The 9,041-nt window shown below is 36.9% G+C and overlaps 1 long non-coding RNA gene across 2 annotated transcripts; it reads left to right on the top strand.

Annotated features, from left to right (window-relative positions):
- The first annotated feature begins 798 nt into the window (after positions 1–798).
- LOC311073703 lies at positions 799–4,610 on the top strand. Of its 2 annotated transcripts, XR_014604195.1 has the most exons (5): positions 799–1,062; positions 1,158–1,293; positions 2,279–2,359; positions 2,460–2,609; positions 4,277–4,610. It is a non-coding gene; the product is annotated as an uncharacterized lncRNA (long non-coding RNA). The 2 variants fall into 2 exon arrangements; XR_014604196.1 differs by having other exon boundaries at positions 799–1,293; positions 4,277–4,607.
- Positions 4,611–9,041: the final 4,431 nt, after the last annotated feature.

Below are 9,041 nucleotides of genomic sequence, written 5' to 3'. Positions count from 1 at the left end.
AGCACCTGGCCCAGATGGGTTTATAATCGAATTCTATAATAAGTTTTCAGGGAAATTATCCCCTATTTTGAAAGAAGTGTTTAAGGAAATAATTGAGCAAAAAATTTGCCACCAACAATGTCTCAGGCTATCATTACAGTTGTACACAAAAAAAGGTAAAGATCGCCTAAAATGCGACTCATATCGCCCTATAAGTTTGCTTTCAAATGATTATAAGATATTAGCTAAGGTCTTAGCAGTGAGGTTGAATCCTGTCATGCAGTCTATTATTCATCAAGACCAGACAGGGTTCATACCTGGACGGCAGCTCTCAAGTAATCTACGAAGACTATTCAATATACTTTACTCACAAGGCAGCCCACGGCTACCAGTGTTTCTGTTGTCATTAGACGCACATAAAGCCTTTGATCGCATAGAATACATGTATTTATTTACAGCTCTGAAACATTTTGGTTTTGGATCTAGTTTTTGCACTTGGATCAGTATACTCTATGCACATCCATCTGCTTGTATAAGAACCAATAGGGTAATATCAGACTATTTCTGTTTGCACAGGGGTACAAGGCAGGGCTGCCCCGTCACCACTCTTATTTAACATAGCGATAGAACCCCTAGCAATAGCTTTAAGGAAGGAGGCAGATTTGCTAGGTATAAATAGAGGTGGGAGAACCCACAAGATTTCGTTGTATGCAGATGACCTCATAATATATATATCCAACCCAGATATGTCCATACCTAAAGCGATAGAACTTATAAATAGTTTTGGGGGAATATCAGGATATAAGATACACTGTTAGCAATTGATGTAATTTTTACAATAAAATTTACAACAACATATTGTATTCATGTTTTTATTGTAAATACAAATGCATGATGGGAAATTTATGGACAGTCCTGTAATTTTGTTGTAACTACACTGTAGAAGCATTATTTTACAGCCACCGCATAGCATTGTGGGATTGCTGCGATTTGAATTTTGAAATTGCGCGGTACCGCGGCGGCCAACGGCACCAGAATCAAACACTTTTGGAAGAAGCAGCTTTTGGAAGGAACACATCTCAGGTATGAAACGTTAACATGCCATCTATTTTTATAAGTCTATGGATATATTAATACCGGTCATATGAGTGGTGATTGTTTCGTTTGGTATATTTCAGTGACATTAGCTTCTGTGACGTTCGCCCCGACTCGACTCGCTCACTCCCGGTAAAACAACACCATGAACTGACCGCGGTGAAGTGGCGTCTTCTTACACAACCCATACGGAAAAAAGTTACCACATGCAGCTACAAGGTACGAGATATTCACAATTTTTCGCTTGGTATATTTCAGTAACATTAGCTAGAGTAATGTTAGATATAACGTTAGCTCAACTCGCCCCGCTCACTCCCGGGTAACGACGTTATAAACCTGAACTGACTGCGGTGAAGCGGCGTCTTCTTTAAGTTACTCAATCCATAAAGAAAATAGTAACGTTACCACATGCAGATACACGGCACTATTTTCAATGGAAAAACAAACATGGTGAGTAGAATCGAGTAGAGCTGAGCTTGTAACGTAGCCTAACGTTAATGGAAAACCACCACAATAACGATAGCTCAAATAACGTTAGCCCAGACTGTTAATAATAAGCATTAACGTTAGCCCGATCAGTTAGCTCAGGTTATTATTGCATTGATTACACGTGCTACTGTATAGGCTGTCGTAACATTATTAGGGCTTTGCTGTCTTGTAATCGGGGGTCTTGAAGCCGTGGTTTGCACACTAGCATAAACGAAGTTTGTAACGTTAGATTTTACGGCCACTGAATAAACACAAGCACATTTTAGTTGAAATATGGGCTTTAATTAAACGACAATGCTGGTATCTTTAATTATGTGAGTCAGCTATAACTGTGAGATAAGCTGAATATAGCATCTGGTATGCTCATATGTTATAACATTACTTTGTGCTTGGCAAACCAGGTTGGAAGAGCAGTCATGTAACTGTCTGTATCTAAAATAAACTGCGCGTGCGCAACTAAATCCAACCAGCATCGTCATAAAATATATTTTTTTCCGGAGCCTGGGTTCTGTTGAAAAGCTTTCAATGCTCTCTTTGTCTTCAGAAAAGGCAGCAAATTATCAGTAGTATTAAAATTAAGTTAACCATTTTGTTTGTCTCAAATTACATGTGGCTGCCTGGCAGACTATATGGACTAAAATAATAATAGATTTTTAATTTGGCATTTGTGTAATTGGTAATACATTTGGTAATGTTTACGTTTTTTATTCCCTAGCCTAGCCCTCTGCCACAGCTGCTGATATCCAGAGAGAGAGAGAGAGAGACCTATCCAGCACACCTTGCTTAATTGTGCAAGGTAAATTCTTCCCTTATTTTATAGAGTAGTTCACTTTTAAATGAAAATTACCCCATGATTTACTCACCTTTTATTATCATATTGTGTTAATGCATTTCAGGAGAGACACTAATCGCAACAAGTGTTCATAGAAGGAACAGTTGTGATGGGGCCCAAAACAGTCTTTTGAATGGAGTGGCTGAAACCTTCGCTGCTTACTATGTGTTCAACATGCAGTATCCTAAAGACGCCTCAGGCACTTTATACAAAGGTATGTTTAAACTGTTTACACACTAATAAAGAAAATGAGGTAACACTTTACAGTATGGGTAAATTAATTATCATGAATTCATGTATAAATTCATGCATGAATTACGCATTCATTCATGCATTAATATCTCATGAATCATCAGGAAATAACACAAGTTCAACGTTTTTCATTCATGACTTCATGAGTGAACAACACCTTAATAAAAAAATTAACTAAGATGAGTACATCATCATGAATTATGATTTATTACGCATGATCGTGATGCTTTTCTTTGTTCACATATGCGACCATTAGCACATTGTTCATCAGTGTTTCTAAGGACCAGTCACCACTTTAGTTGAGGGGCCACACACATGAAGTCATTGATAGATGATGCTTAGTTAATGATGACTACTGTATTTGAATGTCAACAGAATCTGTGTGCTCTGAGCTGTGATTGGTCTATTTTGGGGTCTGTCCAACTACCACAAGCGTTTGCTTCGTCCACCTCCTTTTCAAACCATGCACTTGTATAATTTGTCTGCTATGTTGCCTGTTATGTTGATTGTGAGAAAATTAGAATGCAGGTTTGAAATAAACATCATCATCATCATCATCACCTGCAGGCTTTGAAGAAGACATGAACTGTTGACATTCAAATACAGTAGTCATCATTAACTAAGCATTATCTATCAATGACTTCATGTGTGTGGCCCCTCAACTAAAGTGGTGACTGGTCCTTAGAAACACTGATGAACAGTGGTATAACTGTGAACAAAGAAAACATCATGATCATGCGTAATAAATCATAATTCATGATGATTTACCCATCTTAGTTAATGTTTTAATTAAGGTGTTGTTCACTCATGAAGTCATGAATGAAAAACGTTGAACTCGTGTTAGTTCCTGATGATTCATGAGATATGAATGCATAATTCATGCATGAATTTATACATGAATTCATGATAATTCTTACTGTAAAGTGAATCCATCATTCTCATATGTAACGTCCCATGAATTATTACCTTATTACCAGTATTGTTAGGTTCTATGATATATTCTATGCAATGATGTCAATAGATAGGTTTCCATCCAATTAAAACATAACTTTTAAACGCATTCGTAAAAATTTGGCAAAAAAACCCTCTAATTGGAGCGCATTTCAATCAACTCTGTTATGCGAATTATAAATGGTCACGCACCTAGGAGTCGTGAACAGCTGTGGGATCAAAACGTAAGGTTGACAGGGCAACTTGAAACACCTGATATAATTGCAAAAAATGCAAATTTGTCAATCCACATAGAAGTTTTTGTTCACATTAGAATATTTTATGTGAATTGTAACCGTTTCCAGTCAGGATTTCTTTTTCAAATGGTTAAAATGTGCATTAAAAAGTTGGATGGAGACCCAGCTATTGCTGTTAAGTGTCTGTTCTATAGTAGAGTTGGTTTTCCCCTGCAGGACATAATTTGTGTAAACAGAAGAGACTGACGGACAACAATTTAACATTACAACTTTCATTAATTCATTAAATTAAATTGTATGGTTAAAGTTGTTAATGTTAAATAAATACATCAAAGTCATTTTATTTTATGAGCAAGTAGGTTACTTATGTTTTTTATACAGTATTTGTCATTATTTAACAGATATGAAAACTTTAACTTTTTTCCTCTCTCTCGGTTTTCAGAGCTTTTTGTGGAATCCACTCCCAGACGGGCAGTAAAGCCGAGAAGAGACACAGGCTCAACGCACCTGTTTGCACCCTCCTAAGAAAACTGGACTTTGAGTTGATGGGATAGTAACATGAACAACTTCCCCTATGCAGTTCAAGTCTGGCTGGACACCTTTGTTCCATATCATCATGTTCCCCCTGATGATTGGCTGCCTGGATGTCTGGAAGTGAGCTTCTTCATTAAAGGGATACTCCACTTTTTTTGGAAATAGGCTCATTTTACAACTCCCCCAGAGTTAAACAGTTGAGTTTTACCGTTTTCGAATCCATTCAGCCGATCTCCGGGTCTTTAGAAGAATGTCAGTAACCAGACAGTTTTTGGTCCCATTGACTTCCATAGTAGGAAAAAATATATACTATGGAAGTCAATGGGACCAAAAACTCGGACATTCTTCTAAAGACCCGGAGATCGGCTGAATGGATTCGAAAACGGTAAAACTCAACTGTTTAACTCTGGGGGAGTTGTAAAATGAGCCTATTTTCAAAAAAAGTGGAGTATCTCTTTAAAAGTAAAATTTTGTTTTATGTGTGATAAAGTGGATACTTTTGTAATATGTATTTTTGCACAGTTTGTTAATTAAAAAAAAAGAAAATATACCATTGTTGTGTTTTTAATTGGCCAATACGAAAAATGACAGCTTTTTACTTGTAATATTTATACTTGTAATGTTTTACAGTATATTGATTTGTCCTGTGAAATTACAGGAAATTCCTGGCTACTGAGTTGCCGTAAATATAACATTTTGCTGTAATATTTACAGTATTCTATCCTGTGAAATTACAGGAAATTCCTGGCAAATACCAGTAAATTTACATGATTATTGTAATTAATTACAGTAGGGATGTTGTATTAAGTATTACAATAACAGTCCTGTATACTGTTTACAGTAAATTTACGGCAACTATTAGCCAGGAATTTCCTGTAAAATTACAAGAACTGTCTAACAGTGTAAATTTTAATAAAAGTATATTATTCCCAATTAATAATGAGGCAAAGCAGTTAGACCTCAAGAAATTCCCATTCAAAACAACTTATGATTCCTTTAAGTATTTGGGAATTTCAGTGACAAATACATACAAAGAGCTATTTAAATGTAACTTCACTGTATTGATGGAAAAAACTAAAAAAGATTTAAACCGATGGTCCTTACTACCTATTTCACTGGCAGGCAGAATAAACACAGTTAAGATGTCTGTTCTGCCAAGGTTTTTAATTTTTATTTCAAAATGTCCCATTGTTTATCCCCAAATCTTTCTTTAAGGAGTTAGACAAACTTTTATCTTCCTTCATATGGAATAAAAGCATTCCAAGAATCAGGAAAACATTTTTAGAAAGACAGAAAGATGAAGGGGGACTGGCATTGCCCAACTTTTTGTATTATTATTGGTCATGTAATATTGATAAAGTTATCTATTGGGCAGAACATTCGAATCAGGAGAACAAACCTGTTTGGGTGGAGATGGAACAGGCATCTTGTGGTCCAGTCTCTCTATTCTCAATGCTCTGTGCCCCACTACCACTCAACAGGAAGTATTTAACAAGCAACCCATTGGTGACTAGCTCTCTAAAAATATGGGCTCAGTTTAGGTCACACTTTAAGCGAAAACAAGCACTTTCCTTGTTACCCATTACTTCCAATGCATTGTTTCCACCATCCTTAATTGATCATGCATTTCAGGCATGGTTTAGAAAGGGACTCTGTAAGGGATTTTTTACAAGGCGGTAGTTTTATCTCGTTCGAACATATGATTAAAGCATTTGATATTCCTAAATCAATTTTTTATAGATATCTGCAGGTGCGAAGTCTAGTGAAAAAATATTTCAATACCCTTTCGGCCCCTCCTCCTCATTGTTGGATTGAGGAGCTCTTTGAATTGAGTATATCTGAGCGAGGTCTGATATCAACAGTGTACAGTCTGATTCAAAGAGCGGTCTCTCCATCTTTAGATTTTTTAAAGAAACAGTGGGAAGAGGATTTGGGAAGTGTAGTCGCAGAAACAGTCTGGCAATCAGCCATTAGGAGAATTCATTCGACATCTATTTGTGTCAGACATGGACTACTGCAATTTAAGATAATCCATAGCCTACACTTTTCTAGAAGTAAACTGGCAAGAATATTCCCGGAAATAGACCCAACATGTTCTAGATGTTACAGATACAGGCCACTTTTGGTCATATGTTTTGGACATGCCCAGTTCTAGGACCATTCTGGTCTGCTGTGTTTGAGACGTTTTCATATATGTGTGGAAAGGAGATAAAACCAGACCCCATAATAGCAATATTTGGTGTGGCATTTGAGAACCTCTCTCTACCACCAGGTCAATCGGATACACTGGCTTTCTCTTCTTTGTTGGCTCGACGGCTTATACTTCTGAAATGGAAGTCAAATAAACCACCAACGCATGTTAAGTGGGTAGAAAGTGTTATGGCATATTTAAAGTTAGAGAAACTGAGACATTCCATGCAAGGCTCTGTCAACAGATTTTTTAAAGTCTGGAGGCCTTTTCTTTCATATTTTGAAGATAGATTCAACCCAAACACTAATTTTAAGCTCCCCCTTTACCCCCCACCTAGTAGGTTTTTTGTTTGCTTTTTTTTTCTTCTTACGTTTGAGATGTTGTATTAACATTTTAGTTTGATGTGACTGTTGTTTAAATGTTTGGAAAATTCAATAAAAATATTTGTCTACTACTACTACTAAAGTCCTGACAGAAAGAAGCACTTTTTTTTTTTTGTTTCTCTTGCTTGGCTTCCTCCTCCTCTTGTTCCTCTTCTTTTTCTTTCTTTCTTTCTTCCCACTGATGAATCTTAAGAAGGAATCCCATGTCTTTTGCTATTATGTATTAAAAGGAAATACAGGACACCCATAAATGTTCTCATAATTTACTCATCTTTTCACTTCAGAACAACTGTCACCAGCACACGCGCATGAGAGTCAACTTCACGTTTCACAAAACACATTGTAATGAACAGCGTGAAGCTTCAAGCCAAGATCTGGCGTCTCTGTTCTTCTGTATTGTTCGTTTCTCATTATATTATTATTATCTGTTATTTTTTGTATTTTGTTGTGAGCATTACAAACAGGTACAAACACTTATCGTTTCACTTCAGAAGAAATTGGTTCATCCATTGGGGTCGTATGGATTACTATTGCTGTATGTGATGTTTGATGCTTCAACTTTTAAGCTTGCACTAGCTTATATGTATTCCCAGAGATTATTTATTTCTCTAAAAACCTTTTATTTCATCTGAAGAAAGAAAGTCGTATCTCGAATGGCATGAGGGTAAAAGATGGTGAGGATATTTCTAGGTGTCCTGTATTTTCTTTTAATACAGAATAGCAAGAGACACAGGATTCCTTCTTAAGATTCATCAGTGGAAAGAAAGAAAAAGAAGAAGAGGAACAAGAGGAGGAGGAAGCCAAGCAAGAGAAACAAATTAGAAGTGTAATAAATCTGTTTTGAAATAAGTTTTTTTTTTTTCTTCGAATAAAGGTTTCAGAGTCAGTGAGATTGTGTTGTATTGTACTTACCCTCTGTAACTGGAAGAAGAGGGTAGCAAGCACCACTTTAATTTACAGCCCGCTATAATTTAATTTACAGTGTCTTTTATTAACTAGCCTATGTACTAACATAACAAATTAATCAAGGCTTAACACTGAAACCCACAACTGGTTATTGGAGGCAGATATCAGAATTCTTCCTACACTCGAAATAAGATGGTTCTTTACTCGCAGTAACAGATCTTTTTAGTGCCGTATCGTCCCGAAGAACCCTTTATATGCTGAAATGGTTCTTTGTGTTAGAGTTTAGGGTTCTTTATTCCCGCCTTTTTGTTTTCAAATCTGTAACTGTCAAAGCCATGTCCTCATTACTGATTTTCTGGAGCTCAGCTATACAACTATAGTTACTACACAGACTGTCAACATACTCTCAACAGGTAAATTATATTTCTTTCTTAAAATGTCTATAAATTATAACTTATGACTTTATGCTTAAACTGTCATGAATGCGAGAGGAAGCAAGATGCAGGTAAAAGAGGTTTATTATAAATAAACTGTGATGATCAGGTCCAAACAACACGACACCAGAGCCAGTCTACGGAGAGCCTGCCCACTCCCTATTAAGTCCTATTGTACCGAATTTTGGTTGTAGTTCCACCAGAGTTCCACTGGGGGCGATCGCCCATGAGTGCAGAATGAATGGGAGTCTATGGCGCTAGACAGCTAAATTTGTCTCTTTCACCCGATTGCCGTTGAGAAATCTCAGATTTGATTGTAGGTTTTGCAAGTTCAACATGGGTTATAGGTCGAAAGTTAAATGAACGAGTACTTAAGTCCTTTTGATTTCTTACAGGTTGAGTTGTTGTTGCCCATAACACGCTAGCATTCTGCTAATGAACGCTGATTGGTCAGTGAAGGACTGATTACGACCAGAGATGCCGCTTGATGGCATCGTGGCATCCGAAGCGGGACCAGAAACAAACAAAACAAAAGCTCTTGTAGCACGTGTATTTACCGGTGTCAGCTGTGTTGTCGATGCCTCGAAAGAAAAGAAAGTGCAGAGCGCGAACGCACCTAAGTGACTGAAGGATTGCCGTAAAGCAGTATCTGTCGTACGATGTGTATGACGTCATTGACACTTTAAAAGACTTTTTAAAGCAAATAAGTGACTCTAAAAAATCTAACACCCAGCAGTGTGTAATTTCTTTGCATCTCCT

This window comes from Abramis brama (assembly GCF_963993115.1).
Source record: "Abramis brama genome assembly, chromosome: 22".
Classification (NCBI taxonomy): Eukaryota; Metazoa; Chordata; class Actinopteri; order Cypriniformes; family Leuciscidae; genus Abramis; species Abramis brama.
This window is presented reverse-complemented; position numbering and strand designations above follow the sequence as displayed.